The 19906-nt window shown below is 40.0% G+C and overlaps 1 long non-coding RNA gene across 18 annotated transcripts in view; it reads right to left on the bottom strand.

The window, feature by feature from the left end:
- Positions 1-19906, bottom strand: part of LOC129670376 (uncharacterized) — a 211189-nt gene that overhangs the window by 117739 nt on the left and 73544 nt on the right. For 12 of the 18 annotated variants that reach the window (XR_008719186.1, XR_008719198.1, XR_008719185.1 and 9 more), the window contains 3 exons: positions 19305-19441; positions 10208-10314; positions 7155-7308 (listed from right to left, as the gene is read on the bottom strand). The exons of 4 other annotated variants lie outside the window; for them this stretch is intronic. This is a non-coding gene — a long non-coding RNA (uncharacterized LOC129670376). The remainder of the gene's footprint in view (positions 1-7154; positions 7309-10207; positions 10315-19304; positions 19442-19906) is intronic. 2 more of the 18 variants (XR_008719188.1, XR_008719187.1) reach the window with 2 other exon arrangements.

The raw sequence follows: 19906 nt of genomic DNA, 5'->3' as shown, positions 1-19906 counted from the left end.
CATAACCTTGGCTGTTTGTTCCTGGAGTCTGTACTTCAGACTGGGTCTATCTTAGTCTGGAGTATTCTTCAGGAAGGTGAGCAAGATCCACCAGTGTTAGACTGGATGTTGGTGTTTCGTTTGTAGCTAAGAGAGGAAGGTTTCAGGTGCAGGTGCGCAAGCGCGGGAGTGTGCAGGGAAGTGTGTCTTGAAGGACAGGGTGCTAGAGCACGTAGATGGCTGGGAGTGTGGGGTGTAAGCGCAGGTGGGGTGCTGGCCCCATTTGCGTGCATAATGCACATGCACGGCTGCTCTGATAGTCTCAGTGGCCCACAGGCCTGTCGGTACTGTCCTCCAGGTATTCAGATCTGTCTGGGTTGGGATACCAATTTGTAACCAGGAATTGCTTGCCTGGACTCCACTCCACTGGTAGACACACAAAACAGGGCCTTCAATGCTGAGAAAGCTGTCCTAAGGATCCCTATGTTGCCCACAGTGGGGGTCTGGGTGGGAGGAATCCAATATCTGGCTGCTAGTATAGAGGGACCCTGGGTCTGGGGCTCTGCATGCACTCACTTGAAGGTGCACTCACAGACTTGCAGGCCTATGGGGGGGGTGTCCCCTGTTTCTCTACTCTCAGATTTGTGTCCACAGGGGCAAATGAAAGTGTAGGAGATTTGTCAGCTCAGTAGTGTCCGCTGTTTGGCCACCGGGCAGGGAAACCCATACTTGGGGCAGCCCCCTCTGCTATCACTGAGCAGTGAGGCTCAGTGACTACCCACTTGTGCGATGCAGCTGCATACCTGGGAAGCCCTTACTGTCTTCTCAGTCACTGAGCACAGAGCCTCCTGCCTGGGGCAACCACTGTGGCCTCAGCTGAGCTGGGAAGCTGGTGCTTGGGGCAAGGGAAAGTGCAGGAGGTTAGAATATTCGCCACTCTCAAACCCTGGAGATGTTCATGGGTGACCTGGACCCAAATTGTTCCAGCTCACAGGTTGTCCATTCTAGCCCAGGAAGCCTCAGTGTTGATGTTTTGGCTTCAGCCTTTCCTCCGCTCACTAATTTCGGTTGTTTCAGATTCTGTGTCCCTTAGATGTGGTGTGTGCTGGTTGCTGAAATCTTGGATCGACAATGACAATGATATTTTGATTATTCAGCAGTAAATGCCACTGAATAGGCGATTTCAGTCTTATACAGAGTTTGTTGCTCTCCTAACAGTCTCTAGCATAGGGTGGACTTACGTTAATGTCTCCAACTGAGATTTCCTTTACTTGGTGTCTTTCAGAATCAACTCTAAAGCCAGGCACAATTATGCTTGGTGATAAATGGATCTATAACGAAAAGCTAAAGATAAAATGGAAAATCTTCAAAAACACCTAACTCTTTTCTAAATTTAATTGACACAATTTTCACTTTTATCAGAGAGATAGGCATGCTACAATAAGTACGGAGTATGATTTTCAAAAATGCCTTGCAGTCAAGATGACCATCTTGAAACTCAGAGTTCAAAGCTAGCCAACAGAAGCCTTTGTCTAAAAAGAAAAATCAGATAACAGATAAAACACTTAAAATTTTATTTTTTTTTACCATTTGAAAACCTCTCAGATCTTTTAAAAAAAAATATCAAATGAGGCTAAAGAGAAAACTATCACATGACACCTAAAGGCAATGATATTTCGTCTGTCTACTCTTTAAGCTGCCTCTGCATTAAAAAGAATATTTTGAGGATGATGTAACAATTAGATTTTGACTCCACTTATGGGGTCATTCTCAGGCTGAAAACTGTTTTTTCCTATGGAGAGGGAGGTTCCAACATACCTATTTGTACAGATTACATTCTAATCTGCTCCAAGGAGCCATGGAGTCTGGCAAAAGTTGAAGGAAATGTCGGCATCTGGCTTGTTATCACCATATTTCCGGTAGGAGTATTAGAAGTAGACCCTTGAAAGTTGTTTTTGGTTATACTTGGGGAACTGCCCAGGGATAATGTGTCACCGGTGTTTGTTTTCTCCTGACTCTAACCTGCCCTGCAAGAGCATCATCTAAGAAGTCTCAGAGTGAGAAACATGGGTGGGAAGACAGTTGCTTTACAGTTATCCAAGCCCTGCAGGGACAGGTTGAACTGGGTATCAGGTGACACAACGGAGACACCAAGGATCTAGTACCTTGAGGCCCTACTCTGGCAAACATTTGGGCAGTGGGAAGATGCTAAGATTCATCAGACAAGAGCAAAGCTTAAAGATAGAGGGGAAAAAAAGAAAGAAAGAGAAGAACTAAAACATGTTTCATTCTTTCCATTTCTAAACATAACTTGAATGGTTAAAAATTAAGAGAAAGCCACCTTGCTGTCTACCAGAAAAAAAAAATATTTCAGTTGAGGAAATATTATACTTAAATATAAAATAAGTTCACTGTCCTACAAATTGTTTATGCTCTGCTAACCATTTCCCCCTAGCAGCCGTTAGTAGTGGCTGACCTTTACTGTCTGTTTTTGCTTTTTATTGAATTTAATACAGTTGGAATTATTCAATAGGTGTACTTTCCCAGCTGGCTTCTCTCACTTAGTAATAGGCAGTAAGGTTCCTCCTGCCTTTTAATAGATTAGAGATTAAAAGTATCCCTTTCCCTAGATATACCACAGGTTATTAATCTGTTCACCCACTGGAGGACATCTTGGTTGTTTACAAATTGGAGCCATTAAGAACAAAGCTGCTACATTCCACAAGTTCTTTGTGGACAGAATTATTCATCTTCTTTGAATAAATACCAAAGGATGTTGTTTCTGCAAAATATGATTAAGATTACCCTGAATTTTCAAAGATAAGTACCTTGCTCAGCCATCATCAGAGAGGCCTCCTCCTGCAGCAGAGGGGAATAAACACAGAAACCCATAGCTAGACATTAAGCAGAGAGTGAGAGAGCTTGTAACATGCAGCCCTATATGAGATATCTCCATCAAATCCCTCTCCTCGGGGCTCAGGGCTATCTCCTCTTCCCTCTGCATGGAAAAGGCAGCTGAAAGAGTGTCCTTTGTGTAAATATTATGGCTTCCAGTTTAGTGTTTTTATGGAATTCCTGAAAATGGGAACAAGAGGATCTCTGATTCCTGTGTATTTTCTTGGACCCTTTTCCATCTGTTTTGTCCTACTCCAAAGTATTAGTTTTTATACTAGTATATTATATATTACATTATTTATATATTACATTATATTTATTATATTATTTCTAGAAGCCTGTTTGTTTTCTAATAACAGAAAGGGAGTGCATTGGTATGGGAGGGGAAGAGGGGAGGAACCGAGAGGAGTACAGGAAGAGGAAACCCTAATCAGGATATATTATATGAAAGAAAATTCTATTTCTATAAAAAGAGGAAAATCTACTAAATCAGTAAAATCGCTACGCTGGTGAATTGGCATGGCACTTTGGAACTCTCCAGGGGAGCACTACGATTTTGAAGGCACAAACACCTTTGAAGGAGCTTTGTAACTTCATTGTATTGCTGAATGAGCTGAGCCTTGAACTACCTAATTTCTGTTATCTTGTTGTATCTGACAGTAAATTTTCATTGTTTCAGTGATTTAAAAAAAACAAAGTATGCTGAGTTTAACACAAAACTGCTAAATTGACTTCGAAAGTGGTCATAATGAGAAGGCATTCCTATTACCACACATCCTCACTAGCACTTAGTAGTGTTACAACTTGAGATTCTGGTCACACTGTGGGTTAGAGTTGTCTCATTATTGTTCGAATTTCAATTCTTTACTGATTCACAATGTTGAACATCTAGGTTGTTTCCAGATTCTGGCTATTATGAAGAAAGATGCTATGAACGTAGTTGATCAAATGTTCTTGTTGTATGGTTGAGCATCTTTTAATATATGCCCAGGAGTGGTATTGCTGGATCTTGAGGTAGCACTATTCCTAATTTTCTGAGAAAGTACCAGATTGATTTCCAAAGTGGTTGTACCAGTTTATGCTCACGCCAGCAATGCAGGAGGGTTCCCCTTTCTTCATAACCTCTCCAGCATGTATTGTCACTTGAGTTTTTGATCTTAGCCATTCTGATGAGTGTAAGGTAGAATCTCAGGGTCATTTTGATTTGCATTTCCCTGATGACTAAGGATCTTGAGCATTTCTTTAAGTTTTTGTCTGCTACTCAGTATTCCTCTGTTGAGAACTCTCTATTTAGCGATGTATCCCCTTTTTCAATTGGATTACTTGGTTTGTTTAACTTCTTGAGTTCTGGATATTAACCTGAGTACTTCATTGATTGTCCTTTGCAAATATTGCCTTGTTTTGTGGTTTTCCTCAAACAGAGGAAAGCAACTCAGTTGGTTTCTTTTCTCATTGCTGGGACCAACGCTCTGACAAGAAGCAATCTCGAAGAGGGTGTGTGCTTCTTTTGGCTCACACCACTGTGGTGTGGAAGGCAAGGCTTCAGGATTGAAGCCCAATTCATCCAATTATTTCTAGGCAGGGAGCAGAAAGTGGACAAGAAGCAAGATCAGGCTATAAAACACGGAGGTTCAACCCAGTGACATACTTCAAGTGAAGTGCCACCTCCTGTCCAACAGCCAAGAAAAAGAATCTCTACCAGCTGGAGACCCACGTGTTCAAACACACAAGACTACAGGGAGCACCTTATATTTTAAACCACAACAAGGCATTACACACGTTTATAAGTATAGCCAAGTATTTCATTTGAGGGCTTGCTAATAAAAGTTGTATTGTATTTTTTCAAAAGGATTTACTTATTATTCTTTTTATGTGTGCATACCTCATTGAGTTTATGTGTACCACATGTGTGCAGAAGCCTGTGGAGGCCAGAAAAAAAGAGAGTCTTGGATCCTCTGAACTGGGTTTACAGGTAGTTACGGGTTTTCTCTGTGGATGATAGTAATTTAACACAAGGGCTGTGCTGAGTCATCTCTCCAGGCTATGTATTTTGTTTTTAATTGCAAATATTACTCTTTTCTTTTTTTTCTTTTCTTTTCTTTTCTTTCTTTCTTTCTTTTTTCTTTTTTTTTTGGTACATGGTAAAGTGCTGAACTTTTGTAAACTAAACTTTGGATACCATAAATTTTGCTACAATTGCTTAGTGATTCAAGTTATTATTTAATCAAAATGTTAGGCTTTTCTAAACATAAAGTAATCATTTGTGTATGAAAGTAGCTTTTTCTTCCTTTACAAACTGTATGTCTGTTCCTTCCAGACAGGTGTTGGAACTCCGTGTAGAAACCAGACTCATGGGAACTACCCTGCCTGCCTCAGCCTCTCAAGTGCTACAGGCTTAGGTATTAGCCAACATGGTCACATACACACCTGTTCTTCTCATGGTGATTGCATGTTAGCTAGAACTTCAAGTACAGCATCATAAAGGAAGGGAGGGTAAATGTGCTCTCCCGTAAATCTCATCCTACTAGAAAAATCTAGTTAAGATCTCTTTTAGCTCTTCATATTTTTAAGACGTTTCTTAGCACATTGACAGTTCCTTTTTTTTTTTAATTTGCAGACATTTTTAATGTATGCATTGAACTTTTTACAGTTTTTCTTATAATGTATGGGTGTACTTCATTGAGATAATATTTTTTTGCTCAGTTTTGTGAATGCCCCAGATGTATCCCAGGACTCTCTGGCAAGTGCCTTCTGGCTGTATCTCCGCACGGCAGACAGCATCTTAATGGCACAAGCAGGTGTAAGAGGGAGGCTACACAAGACAAGATAGGAAGCCAGACACTGAGGTCCTGGCAACACTAATGTGATTTACCTGAAGTGCACTCACTCATTTACCTAGCAGCTTCCTGCTAGATCGCACCTCCAAAAGGTCCCACCACCTCTTAACACTCTCCAAACTAGAGAATAGCCGAAGCACGGAAGAACCTTTGGGGACACGTATTTATGTGTCTCCAACCATAGCATGGCCTGACCACGTGAACGCCTGATTATTCAGTTTCAGCTTCTCGGTATGATAAACTACAGAACGTGATTTTAAAAGGCGGAACAGGCCTAGCATCTGTGTGATCAAACCCATTTAGTCATAGCATAAAAATTAATGCGTTTGAAACTAATCCCCCCTGTGAGCGGATCTTGTAATGGAAGTTATAAAATAAATTTGCATGAATGTTTTCTTAAATGGTTGTTGAGTTTACCAGTAAATCTGTTAGGGCCTGGTGCCTTTATTTTGGGGAGATTATTACTACGAACCGATTACATTTGGTTTTCAGAGGTGGAACCTCACTGTAGCCTGGCCTGATCTGGAAGTCTCTCTGTAGTACAGGGTAGACTCAGACTCGTATCAAATTTCCTATCTCAGCCTCCTAAGTGAGAGTTATCAGCACAAACTGACATATCTGCACATGGTAGTCTGAATTAAGAAATCTACTTCTTTGATTTATGTATGCAAGTTTAAAACGCTTATTTGTTGTGAGAATTTTTGCAGATTGTGACTTCTGTGGAATTGCGCCTTTTCATGTAAGAAAGCATTTGTAAGTACAGAGTTGTTCATAATGTTTCTTTATTAAGCTTCTAATGATTTATTAGTTACCAATATGATTTCTCTCTCTCATTAATTTGACAATTAATTTATCAATTCCTTCAAAGAATTGCGTTTTTGTTTCATGGGTCCTTACATGGGTCCTTAGTATTAGTAATTGGTATTTTAATTTCTGCTCTAAGTTTTATACTTTCTTCTGTTTAGTTATAATTAAGTCTACTTCATAAAATGGAAGCTTAGGTTATAGTTTTAACTAATTCTTTCTTAAATGTGTGCATCCCAAAGGAACTGTGGGAAAGTACAACCTGATCCAAGCAACAACAATGGTTTCTGACATTCTCCCCCCCCAAAAAAAAAAAAACCCACAAAGGGAAAGACACAGCAAGACAGAAATATTGAAACAGATGTTTCGTTCCAGTATACACCACAGAGGCATTCTGTGTTTCCAAAAGCACCTGCAGGAAAGAGCTGAGTGGAAATACATCCCAGCATCCTGACCATGATGCCAGGATGATAGCAGGAGAGAGAAAAAAGATTCTCACCCTTTCCGAATAGCGATGCCATGTTCCCAGTGGATATCCCATGGAAACCTAGAACTTCACCTTCCCAGACCCAGTTCCCTAGTATAAAAGTGACTAGCAGTCATTCTTCCAGCTAGCTGGGTGAGGCAGAGAAAGCTTACCAGAGAGCCAACACTCCTGCCCCCTGGTAGTGGTAGAAAGGCCACCTGTGCCTGGTAGCAGTGGAAGAAGCATTGTGTTTCTCATCCCTGCCCGGAAATAACGAGGAGACCTTCCCTTGTCCCACTTGAGTATCCACAAATGTTGAGCGGGAAACTGAAAAGAAGAAATACAGAACACTATGACTGTAATTATAGTTAGAAACTTCTCCCATCCTTTAAATAAGGATATAAAAAAAAAGTTCTGATAAACTTTCATAAAACATTGTATACAACAGCAAAAACAAAACAAAACAAAAATTCTTACCAAGTACAAAATGGGATATTTTACAATATGGGTCATTGGTTAACCCATAATACATTGAAAAGAGCCAAAATGGTAAGAGTGTTTCCCACAGTCAGAACAGCATCGTGAGGATTCAATAGCACATATAGAAAATCTCTGAATATTTCAAAACAAAATAGACTTCTGAATAACTCAATGGTCAGAGAGGAACTCTCAAAGGAAACAAAAATACCATGAAACTTCATCACCCTTTATATCTGAGGGAGAAGGCAATCACTGGATCATTTCAGAGAGCATATTTTAATGGGTGGAACATAAAAGACTTGGAAGACCCACCTACAACTAAGACAAAAAGCAGTGAGCGATTTAGAGGACTCAATTGTGTTACTGGCTTGAAACTTCAAAACAAAACAAAACAAAAACTTTTTTTTAAAAAATGCATTTCTACACTGAAAATAGGAATGATAATCCATGCCGTATCTTTGGGACATTTAAATGTAATGTTAGCACAGCATCCGCCATGCACAAGGCTTGGCCATCCCAGACAATGCTCAACAAGAGCTGGTAGATGAGATGGTACTTTGGAGCAACCAGAAACAAGCTATATAACTGCTCCTACTGCCTACCCAACAAACAAAAAGGACTATGTTGTTTACATAAAGGGCTTTTGCGTTTATACCTAACTAGCCCATAAGATGCATTTTAAGGGATAACTAATGGAACTTTTTCTATAAACAAATAGCCTTTGGAGTGAGCTAGGAGTCAGGGAAAAAAACAAAAAGCATGTGTTCATATTTTTGTGCCTGCTCTCTCAAGCAATGTGTTCAGCTGCTCAAACAAATAGCATTTCCACATCGTTGCTATTTACAGCCATAGCCTAAAGCACCAGGATCAGACTCGGCGTCTGATTAAACTAAGTTTTGTAAAGAATGACAAAATAATTGGTAAAAACATTTCAGCTTGGGTATGTAAAACAGAAAAAAAAAAAAAAAAACCAAAGTAGCAAACGCTCAAAGCACAATGGATTGAGAGAACAACACCGTCTCTTCTCTTTGGCATTTCTCTAGGATTCATATCTTGGCTGAGTGACAAAAACCTGTCCATCAGCTACAAGCCTGAGCCTATCAGCCTTACAAATCAGAGTTAATAAAAGTCAATCAGAGATGGTTTAACTTGCTTGCTACTGCCTGAAGCAAGATCCAGCCTCAGCGTTGTCATCCACTTAGAAAACACTTCTACGACCTGCCTATAAATTCTCAAAAACTTACTCTTCCACATTTCTAGAGATAGGAAAAGATCTTTTCTATAAATATATGTCTGGCCAACACAGATGTATGAGAAATCAGAACAGGTAAATGAATAATTAAGAATTTCATATCTTACACTTATAGATGCATTTTAAAAAAAAGTATCGCTCTTAAACTGCTAAGAATTTGAAAATCAACCCCTTTAGAATTATTAATCTATGTATACATGTCTCTCAGTGAAAAAAGGAACTGACTTCTACTTGTATTTTTAATAAATTAAATAAGTTTATATCTATTCACTACCCAAATCTATTTGGTAATGCCCACCAAGATAAAGATATTGAATTCAAAATTGCAAACCACTAGAGTAATTGTTGATTCTGTCAAATCGAAGTCTATGACTACTATACCAGCAACAGCACAATTTTTTTGCCTCGACTCAGAGTTCTCTGCAACCAGGTACATGTGTACTAAATGATCATCAGGGCCTTCCAGAAATACTCTGGGGAAAACAAGAGTCTGAGAGAGGCTACTTCAACAACTATACATCAGAAACCATCTCTTTCCTAACAACTCCCTCTGGCTTGGTATCAGAAATAAATTAAAGCAGATGCTGAGACTCATAGCCAAACTTTGGGCAGAATGCAGGGAATCTTATGAAAGAAGGGGGAGATAGAAAAATCTGGAGGGGACAGGAGCTCCATAAGGAGAGCAACAGAACCAAAAAAATGTGGGCACAGGGGTCTTTTCTGAGACTGATACCCCAACTAAGGACCATGCATGAAGATAAGCTAGAACCCCTGCACAGATGTAGCTCATGGCAGCTCAGTGTCCAAGTGGGTTTCCTAGTATTCAGAACAGGGACTGCCTATGACATGAACTCAGTGGCTGGCTCTTTGATCACCTCCCCCTGAAGGGGAAGCAGCCTTACCAGGCCACAGAGGAAGACAATGCAGCCAGTCCTGATGGGACCTGATAGGTTAGGGTCAGAGGTGAGGGGAGGAGGATCTCACCTGTCAGTGGACTGGGGGTGGGGGAAGATGAGGTAGGAAGGGTGGGATTGGGTAAGGATGAAGGAGGGGGCTACAGTTGGTATACAAAGTGAATAAACTGTAATTAATAAAAATAAATAAATAAATTTGAAAAAAAAACGAATTTGAAAAAAATCTGGAGATCACAAGGAAAAACAAAAAGGCCTGCACCACTTTGTCATTCATTTATTCAGCAAACGATGAATGACAGCTATGTGTCTTCTATGTCTGTGGTTTTAACAGCAATAGTATGTGAGCCACACAGAAACTTCTGATATCTGTTAAATGTCTATTTCGTTTAAATTTAACTGAATTTAAATATATATTGAATATAAGGTTAGTCATATGCTTAAAAGTAAAAAGGAATTGGTACAGTTAATTTTTATACAGTATTTAGTTTAATTCTCTATGTCCAAATATTATTGTCTCAATGTATAACCAAAATAAATGTTCCTTACAGACATATCCTATTTTACAACTCATATCACTCACGTTTGAAGTACCCCTATCTTTAAGTGGCTCGTTGCTCTCATGCTGAACGGCAACATTGTAATGACAAAGGCACAAGAGCAAAATAGATACTCGTCCTGGTGATTTTTCTGTTGTAGGAAAGAAAGGAAAAAAAAGGTGAATAAATACAAAACTTCAGACCAAGGCCTAATAGACCATAAGTGATCTGGTTTTAGTAATCTCTCTCATGTCATCATTATTATTACCACCATCACCACTATCATCAATGTCATCATCATCATCATCATCATCATCATCATCATCATCGTCATCACCACTACTACTGCCAACAACATTTCTCAATGCTCCCTGTCCTCACTGGACTCCTAACCTGCTCTCTATCAATTACATCTTTCACACTAGTGGAGAATATTTTCATTCCCTCATAACATTCTTCTCCATAAAGTGTAAGACATTAAAACACATAGGTATGTGTGCGCACACATATATAAAACAAGCAGATGTTGAGTGCTCATGTGCACATTTCACACCTCTTTCTCAGTTATGCACAAAAAAATTATGTGTTCAAATGTTATTGAATTTATGTAAAGGATGTGCAATTATATCTTATATTGAAATTATATACATGTTTTTTTAATTATATGAATATTAAATTTATTCAACAAATATTTCTGAGGTGTGATTTTTTTTCAGCTTTAACATTTTATATTTGGTTGATTTTACCTCGGGGTTTATTCCAAGAAAAAGAATTGCCAGTTCCCAAACTAGGGGCACTTTGAGACTTTGGAAACAGATATAAAAACCTCTCTCGATTAACTGAACCTAGCTGGTCTTTGATAACATGATCCCTCTCAGCGGCGCAAGCAGCAGCCTATAGTCTCTCATAGCTCATTTGGGACATTGTCAATATTTCATTATATTTAGCTGTGTAGTTAAGAAAAATGGTGTTCCTGTGATATTTTAAAGTTTTTTTTTCCATTTATTTGCTTTTTTTTTGCAAGGGTATGAATTTTTTCATGTTTGTTGAAATATAGGTCTCTTTCCTGCCTTCTTATCTCTGTTTTTTTTTTCATTTGCATGTCTCTCAGTAGGAACAATGATGGCACTGAAAGAAAAGCTGGCATCCCACTTACTGTTTTATGGCTTTGAGGGATTTCTACTCATCCTCTGTCTATGCTATACGTCTATCCATATTTTTTTATTTCTACTTTTATTGTCATGCTTTTGAAAAATCTCGTTTCCAAACTATGTAAGTACATCTTCCTGATTCTTTCTAGCTGTCCTGGCTGAGAAGCCTCAGGCTGTTAACCTCTCTGGCACCTCTCTGGCACCAGTTCTCTCCCTGAAGAACGCAGAGGAGATATTTGTCTGAGGTCTGTGGTGGTGTGAATAGGTTTGGCCCGCCATGGACTCATGTGTGTGAATGCTTGGCCCATACAGAGTGGCACTATTAAGAAGTGTGGCCTTGTTGGAAGAAGTTTGTCGCTGTGGGGACAGGCTTTGAGGTCTCCTATGCTCAATCTCTTCTTAGTGTGACACACAGTCTTATTCTGCTGCCTTCAGATCAAGATGTAGAATTATCTTTTTATTTATTGAATTTTTATTAATTACAGTTTTTCTCACTTTGTATCCCAGGTATAGCCCCTTCCATTGTCCCTTCCTAATCTCACCCTCCCTCCATCTTCTCCTCCCATACCCCTCACCAAGTCCACTGATAGTGGAGGTCCTCCTCTCCTTCCCTCTGACCTAGTCTATCAGGTCTCATCAGTACTGGCTGCATTGCCTTCCTCTGTGGCCTGGTAAGGCTGTTCCCCACTCAGGGGGAGGTGATCAAAGAGCAGGCCACTGAGTTCAAGTCAGAGACAACCCCTGTTCCCATTAGATGTAGAACTTTCATCTCAGTCTTCAGCACCATGCTGGCCTGTATGCTTCCATGCTTCCCTGCCTGACGAAGATGGACTAAACCTCTGAAACTGTAACCCAACCCCAATTAAATGTTTTCCTTTATAAGAGTTGGCCTGGTCATAGTGTCTCTTCAGAGCCAAAGAAACTCAAACTAAGACAGAAGTTGGTACAGGGACTGGGATATTGTTGCGATAGGCCTGACCATGCTTTTGTTTGGAGGAATGTGGATTTGGGAACTTTGGATTAAGACTGCAGTGAAATGGTTTAAGCAGAGCTTAATAGGCCATACAAATAGGAAGGGACATGGAAGACAGTGGTGCTGCGGGCGATTTGAACTGTGGGGGCCTGGCTCAGAAAGGTTTCAGAAGAGAAATATTTTAGTATGTTGCCTAGGGATCGTTCTTGTGATATTTTGGGGAAGAATGTGGTTACTTTCTGCCCTTTTCCAAAGAGACTGACTGAGGCTAAGGTGATTTAGACTGATTACACTGGCAAACGTAATCTCAAAACATAGCCTAGCATAGTCTCTGTCCTGTGGTTTGCCCTCATGAAGACTGTTTTGATGAAGCTTGGTGACTTTAGAAATGAAAAATTCATTATGATTCAAAGATTAAAGGGCACCAGGTTGTAGAATGAAGCTAAATTCTATGTTCAAAGATATTAAGGGAGTGGTGACCTCAGGACAAGATCTCACCCAGCAAAGCTTCCATCTTGTAAAAAGGAATTAAAGAAAAGTTTAGGTCAAGGTCTGTGGTGCACAACTTTAATCCCAGGACTCAAGAGGCAGAGACACGCAGATCTCTGACTTCAATGTTACTAGACAGGGCAAGTTCCAGAACAGCCAAGATTAGGCAGTAAAGAAAACCATCAAAAACAGAAAGCTGGTAAAGATGTAGTTGGATAAATGGACCATATTCCAGCCCCAGAATCAGCATAACTTAACAACTTTGACAGACCAAGCGGTTCTGACTTTAGAATCAAGAATAGAAGAAGAGGTTATGGCATTTCCCTCTGAGACTAAGGGAAGTCCTTGAGGCCAGATGTGTGGCGGGGTGTTCCTGCATGGTGGCCCAGAGAGCCCATTATGTGAAGCTGTGAAGGTCCTTGTGTGAAGCCGCAAATGTGAACCCTGGATTGCCACATCATATAGAATAACCATATTAAAATCTAAAGACCTCAAAAAGCTAAACAACAAGGAGGACCCTAGGGAGGATGCTTAAATCTCATGCAGAATGGCAAACAGGATAGACTCCAGAAGCAGTGGAAGAAAGGGAACAGGATGGGAACCTACCATAGATGGAAGCAGATACAAACACACAGCCAAACTCTGGGCAGAGTGCAGGAAGTCTGATGGAAGAAAGGGGTTGGGGATAGAAGGACTCAGAAGGGACAGGAGCTCCAAAAAAAGATCAAAAAAGCCAAAAAATCTGGACGCAGGGAGACCTGCAGAGACTGATGCACCAAACAAGGACCGTGCATGGAAAGAACCTAGTCCCCCTGCTCAGATGTAGCCCATAGGCAGCTCAGTCTTCATGAGGGTTCCTCGAGTAAGGGGAGCAGGGGCTGCCTCTGTTATGAACTCGATTGCCTGCTTTTTGATTACTTGTGCCTGGCAATACAGCCTTGCCAGGCCACAGAGGAAGAGGATCTTGGCAGTCCTGATGAGACTTGATAAGCTAGAGTCAGGTTGCAGGGGAGGAGGACTTTCCCTTTCAGTGGACTAGGGGAAGGGGATAGGGGGGATGTGGAAGGAAGGGTGGGACCCGGGAGTGATGAGAAAGGGGGATACAATCAGAATATAAAATGAATAAATTGTAATAAATAAATAAATAAATAAATAAATAAATAAATAAATAAATAAATAAATAGGAATTAAATTTAAAAAAGAAAAGAAAACTCCGAGAGTTTAGAGATGCCAAGGGCATGACATACCTGTCAAGGAAGCCTGCTAACAGGGAGTGGAACCAGCCTGAGAGAGGGAAGTATGCCGAAGTCAACAAAGCTGAAAGGAGTTGGAGATCTGATGAACATTTTGACAACAGACATGGAGATGCAGAGTTTGGAGTTCTCCCAGCTGGTTTTCAGTCTTTCTTTGGTCCAATATTTCCTCACTATGCCCCCTTTTCTCAATTTTGGAATGGTAATGTATAGCCTGTGCCGGTATACGTTGGAAATATGTGATCTGCTTTTGATTTTGATTGTACAGGGGATTACAGTTAAGAGATTGCATGAATCTCAGAAGAGATTTTGAACGTTTAAACAAGTTGGGACTTTTATAAACGATAGGGGCTTTTGAAACTGGACTAAATACGTTTTGCATTAGTTTATGGCTACAGGTCTACGGGGGGCAAGGGAGTGGAATGTGGTGGTTTGAATAGGTACGGCCTCCATAGACGCCTGTGAATGCTGGGTCATAGGGAGTAACACTATTAGGAGATGTGGCCTTACTGCTGAAGGTCTGTCATTGTGGGGGCCAGCTATGAAGTCTCCTGTATTTAATTTCTACCCGGGGTAGGACAGTCTCATTCTGTTGCCTTCAGATCAGGATGTAGAACTTTTAGCTCCATCTTCATGCACCACGCTGACCTGTATGCTCCCGTGCGTCCCGCCATGACGATAATGAACTAAATCTTTGAAACGGTAAGCCAGCCCAATTAAATGTTTTTCTTTCTAAGAGTTGTCCTGATCATGTGTCTCTTCACAGCAATGGACACCCAGACTAAAAGAAGTTCTTACTCTCTTCTTTCAACACTCTTTTCCCAAAGCCTGTGGCATGTTAGAACAGAGTGAACTCTGCTGTGTCACTTCAGAATCCAGCTCCTCAGAGCTTTAGTGACATGCAGTGCTCCTAGGCCATTGCATGCTTGCAAAAGGCAAGGTGTAGAGTAGGAGACACAGCAACTAACTGAAAACCAGGTATCTGCTTACTAATTCTGATTCTGCTGTTAACTACTTGGGTTCTTCTCTCTGGACCCACCATTTTTTAGTGACCCTCACTGGCAGCTCTGATCCGAATCTTCTTTCCATCTATTTTTGTAAGAAACATATTCCAAAGCACAAAGCAAACACCTTATACTGACCGAAGTATACTGACTGAGCTTTTGGTATAAATAAGACTTAAAAAAAAAACTGTAACCTTCTGCCATGGATTATGTGGTAAGAGAAAAGACAAACTTCTCAACTACTCTAAATGTATTTATTAATGAGGAAAAAAATCATTAAGGTTTAAAATTTTCTATAATGCTGATTATTAAAGAAGAAATTTCTTCTAATTTAGAAATATCACAACTAATAGAGTTGGATTTATTTTTTACCTGAATGAGAAATAATGAAATTTACTAGGCAGAGAATCATTGGGAAAATATTAAGCTCTTCTTTATACTCCACCCAATGAATAATGAACTGCTCCACTGACTGAGAACTTATTTGAGATTTGGATTTATTAGAGTGTTTTCTGAGGGTAGGATTCCAAGCCAGAATTACCCATTGATAACTGAATACAAAAGTTGGCCTTCTTTTGCAAACTGCCACCTCTTCTAAACATAGAAGAGATTTTCCAGTTCGTTTTGCAGAAATGGTTTCTATGGGATTTGATAGCACAAGAATCATTTATTAAAGTAATTGTCTTCTGATGAGAACTTATGCTTAATGGTAGCTATGTGAAGAGTATCTTAACAAACGTGAACTGATAATAAGGGGAATTTCCTTAAAATCCAGCCACTTGATAGCTTATATATAATTTTGATAAATTTTAAAAATTGATAGAAGGGCACATTCAATAATAAATATAACTAGCTTTGAACTTTATTTACCATTAAATTCCATTCACTGTCTAAATACAATAATAGATAGGAATGAGAAAATGTCCCCAGAAATGAGCCTCTTTAAAATAATGACTGTTGCTCATTGAAATGTTTAAAGAATCCAGTCCTAATCAATATTTCTCATGTACTATACTTTAATAGTATCTTGGTATAGGAGAAAGGAAAAGAAATTAATAGAATTGAATTGCATTATAAAAATATAAAAGACTTGTGTCCACACCTATGCTTATATTTTGATTTATGTTGTTTTTTTTGTTTGTTTTTGTCTTTGAAGCTGCAGGTCTTGGAAGTTAAAGTAAAAATATCCCAATTTTTATATCACCTGTTAGGGGCAGGGTCTCTATACGTTTTCCTGTACTTACTAAAAAACAAAGATAAAGCTTACATGTTTGGACTTAAAATTCTTAGAAAACAGAAAACTGGACAGCTTTTTATCTTAGTCTATAAAATAAGTATCTGTGCGTCTGCGGTGTCCAAAACTCAGTGACTCAGTGTTTAGTACTTGTGATATCTTTTCCCTAATTTTTAGCTTTTTTTTTTTTTTGAGAGTGATTCCATGCAGCATTTTCACATTTGACAAAGAATTCGTCCCAAATCAAAGAAAGGACAATTTTTTGTTGCCACAAGAAAATGGGCACCATTTTATCCTGTGCTCATTGCTCCTTTATACACTTTCGTGGGTGAAGAACTTGTGTGTTCCGAGTCAAGTGACTGCCCACTAATGACACCGCCTTGGCATTTTCATTCCTGCAGCTCCTGTGACAAACAGACCACAAAGGCAAGAAATCTCCTGCAAGAGTTCTTCCCACCTGTCACATTCCTGACTTCTCTGAAAGTTGTTTTACTTTTCACAGTTGATTGACTGGTGGGAAAATGAAAATTCCGAGCTCTATGCCGCGGTACTCCGGTCTTACAAATTCCCTGCGCTTCCGTGTATCTCTCAAGGCTGTCATCACCCCTTCATAAACAAAAGCAACAATTATGTCTTGAAAAAAAAGATCCTCAGACTGAAGGCTGATTTGCACACTATGCCATCTGGAGAAATGCTGTTCCGGGTCCAGAGGTGGGTAGGACAGTGGGTCAAGCACAGAAAAAGGAGGTGAACACACAGGGGCAGTTCACATAGGTGAACAAGCAGGGTCCTGGAATGCTCTGGGATGCTCTTGAGGAAGGATGGGCTCGGTTGGTAGGAACTGGGGCCTCCATTTTGTTTTAGTATCCTCACCCTATACCAGAGTCAGGGAGTAACTAAGGACAGGAGCGATGGCCATAATACATCATCCAGGCTCACATTGATTTAGTGCTCAGGTAAGTGTCTTAGATGGGTTTGCAAAGCGTTCCCCGCTCTAATCCTTGCAGATAAGACAGGATTCAACCTCAGGTTCTGTTACTAGGAAAACACGGATGCAGAATTCAAGCCAAGATCATATGGCTTCGGGGTGCTCAACTAGAAAACACAAAAGCAAACTACAATTTGTCAATGTTATCACCCTACCCGCAGGTGCTCACAGAAAAAGCTGCAAAGATAATATCTTGACTTTCTTGCAGAAAATACAAACTTCCCTGTTATTTTTTTAAACTACAAATTTCTATTTGAAGATCTCTTAGAAATTTCAGTAAGTGGAAGGAAGTGAGAAAGATGGTATGTGTTTTAGCTTTCCATTGCTGAGACAAAACCATCGAGAAAACATCAACCTACAGGAATGAAAGGGCTTTTTGAGGGATACTTTTGGAGGATTCTGTCTCTGATTAGTTGGCTGTGTTGTTTTCGGGTCTGGCTAAACTGCACATCACAGCGGGGAAGGCACTGTGGAACAAAGCTGCCCTCCTCTAGCAGACAAGGAGTAAGCAGGAGAATGGGAAAGCAAAGGGGGTCTCAATATTGCCTTTAAGACCTCATATCCCAAGACCTTCCACCTGTCCCCTCCTCCTGAAAAGTCTAATAATTCTCATCAGCACCACAGGCTGACAAATCAGCCTTTATCACATGCCCTTCAGGGACACTCAATACCCAGATAACAACGGGTAACGAAATCTCACTTACGACATCCATTATGTCAGGTCCTCTGCTAACTACTCCCTGTTTGCTGCCTTGTGAAATTTTCTCCATGGTCCTTGTAGTATAGGTAGTGAGCTGTTAATAGTTATCGTCTCCATTTCACAGGTTGAGAGGCTGAAGCTTGGATACATTTCTGAGACCTGTTACTACACTTTCATATTAACACAGGAACACTGACAGTTTGCTATCAAAATTTAAAAACATTGCCTCTGAAAAACTAAAAGGCATAATAGTTTAAGCTCTAACTTCCCCCAGTTATCTTTGTCCTCAGCCATCTGATGTCATAAAATAGAAGATGTTTGTAACAAGTTGTTTCCATAGTGGGACAGTCAAGGAAGAAAAGAAGGGTGGGGTATCTCTACTGCTCCCCACACTCCTTCTCCCTCCCTGTAGGTGATGCAGACCCAGAACCACAGATCTGAGAACCACGCCCGGGAAAGATGAGGCTTGAGAAACAGAAAAGTCTGAACAGTCACTTTTCTCCTGATTGGAAATGGAATCCAGAAAGACACACTTGATGTGGCACCTAACACCCACTAAGAAATAGCAAAAATGATGTGCTCCTGCTCCATGTGTGGAAAACAAAGAAACACGATAGTAATATTGGCAAGATTTAATTCTGACAGTTTTATACCATATATATGGCATAAAACTATCTAGCTATGACTAGATACCCTTACAATGTGGAATGAATGCTCAGGTCAGGTCCAACTTCTATTTTGCTTAGGTGTAAAATGTAATAAGTCTGGGGAGGGAGAGAGTTCAGAACACTCTCTGCCTCTCACACAAATTTGCACTACCTTCTGGGGGGAAAACAAGCATTTTAAACTTGGGCTAATCACAGGCGGTAAAAACCTAAGCACGTTTTTGGTCCCTTCCTATTTCTGTGTTACTAACAGCTTCATTTTTCCAGTTGCAGCTTCTCTAATAAAGAGTTCCATGTCAATGTGGAGTACAGGGGTATAATGACACAACACCTAATTAAGTGTTCAGTAAATGCTACTTGATTTTAATGAATCAAGAGCCTTTTTGAAACTTTTTTTTTTTTAAAGATAGTCTGGTCACCTTTGTGGAAGTTTGAGACTGTTTTACATTTATTAAAAGTTTTACATTTACATTATTAAAAGCACTTTAAAAATTATTGGTTGGGGTCTAAAGTACCAATGAAGAAATTCTCCTTCATTGCCTTTTCTGCTCGCCGAGATGATCTGGTCACATATTTTAAACCGCAGCCTAGCCCCCAATATTTTGACTGCTCATATCTCTTGAGCCACATCTCTAAAGACAGGGTGAAAGCGAGCTAAGAGATAATTATCTAGGCAGTTTTTACCTTCATTAGAAGCACGTCACCTACAGTTTTCTGCTTTCTTTTCAGTGTGGAGAATGAGCATGTGGGAGCCAGAGGGGGTATTGCTTAGGTCTGATGTTCGTAAGAAAATCATTCTCAATCACCGTAGTGTGGGATGTCTGGAGAAACAAGTGATTCTGCTGTAGATTAAAGTTGGCAATATCTAGCAAAGACAAAAATACGCATGACCTATGGCTCAGAAATCCTTTTTTTGTATTTATTTGTTTGTTTGTGCGTGACGTAGGGGGAATATTTATATTAAGGAACCAAGAGGCACGGCAATGATTCAAATGTAACCACTCAATGAAATACTATACAACCACAACTTTGTTCTTTTTGTTGTTATTGCAACCATGACCTAGCTCTATTTGCATTATTATTATTATTATTGGCAGCGACTCCCAACACGTAATGTAGTGATGCAAGCAAGGTGAGAAAGGACTGATCTCCAAAACATGGTAAAACCTCAACATGTTTGGGATGCACCTGTAATCTCCAGGTGATGGCAGAGGAGCAGGAGTTGAAGATGACCAGCCTGGCTTCGTGTCTCAAATGATGCGCCATCCAAAAGAAAAAAATTAAAG

The sequence above is a fragment of the Psammomys obesus genome, unplaced genomic scaffold (assembly GCF_907164565.1).
Source record: "Psammomys obesus unplaced genomic scaffold, mPsaObe1.curated_primary_1811, whole genome shotgun sequence".
Classification (NCBI taxonomy): domain Eukaryota; kingdom Metazoa; phylum Chordata; class Mammalia; order Rodentia; family Muridae; genus Psammomys; species Psammomys obesus.
This window is presented reverse-complemented; position numbering and strand designations above follow the sequence as displayed.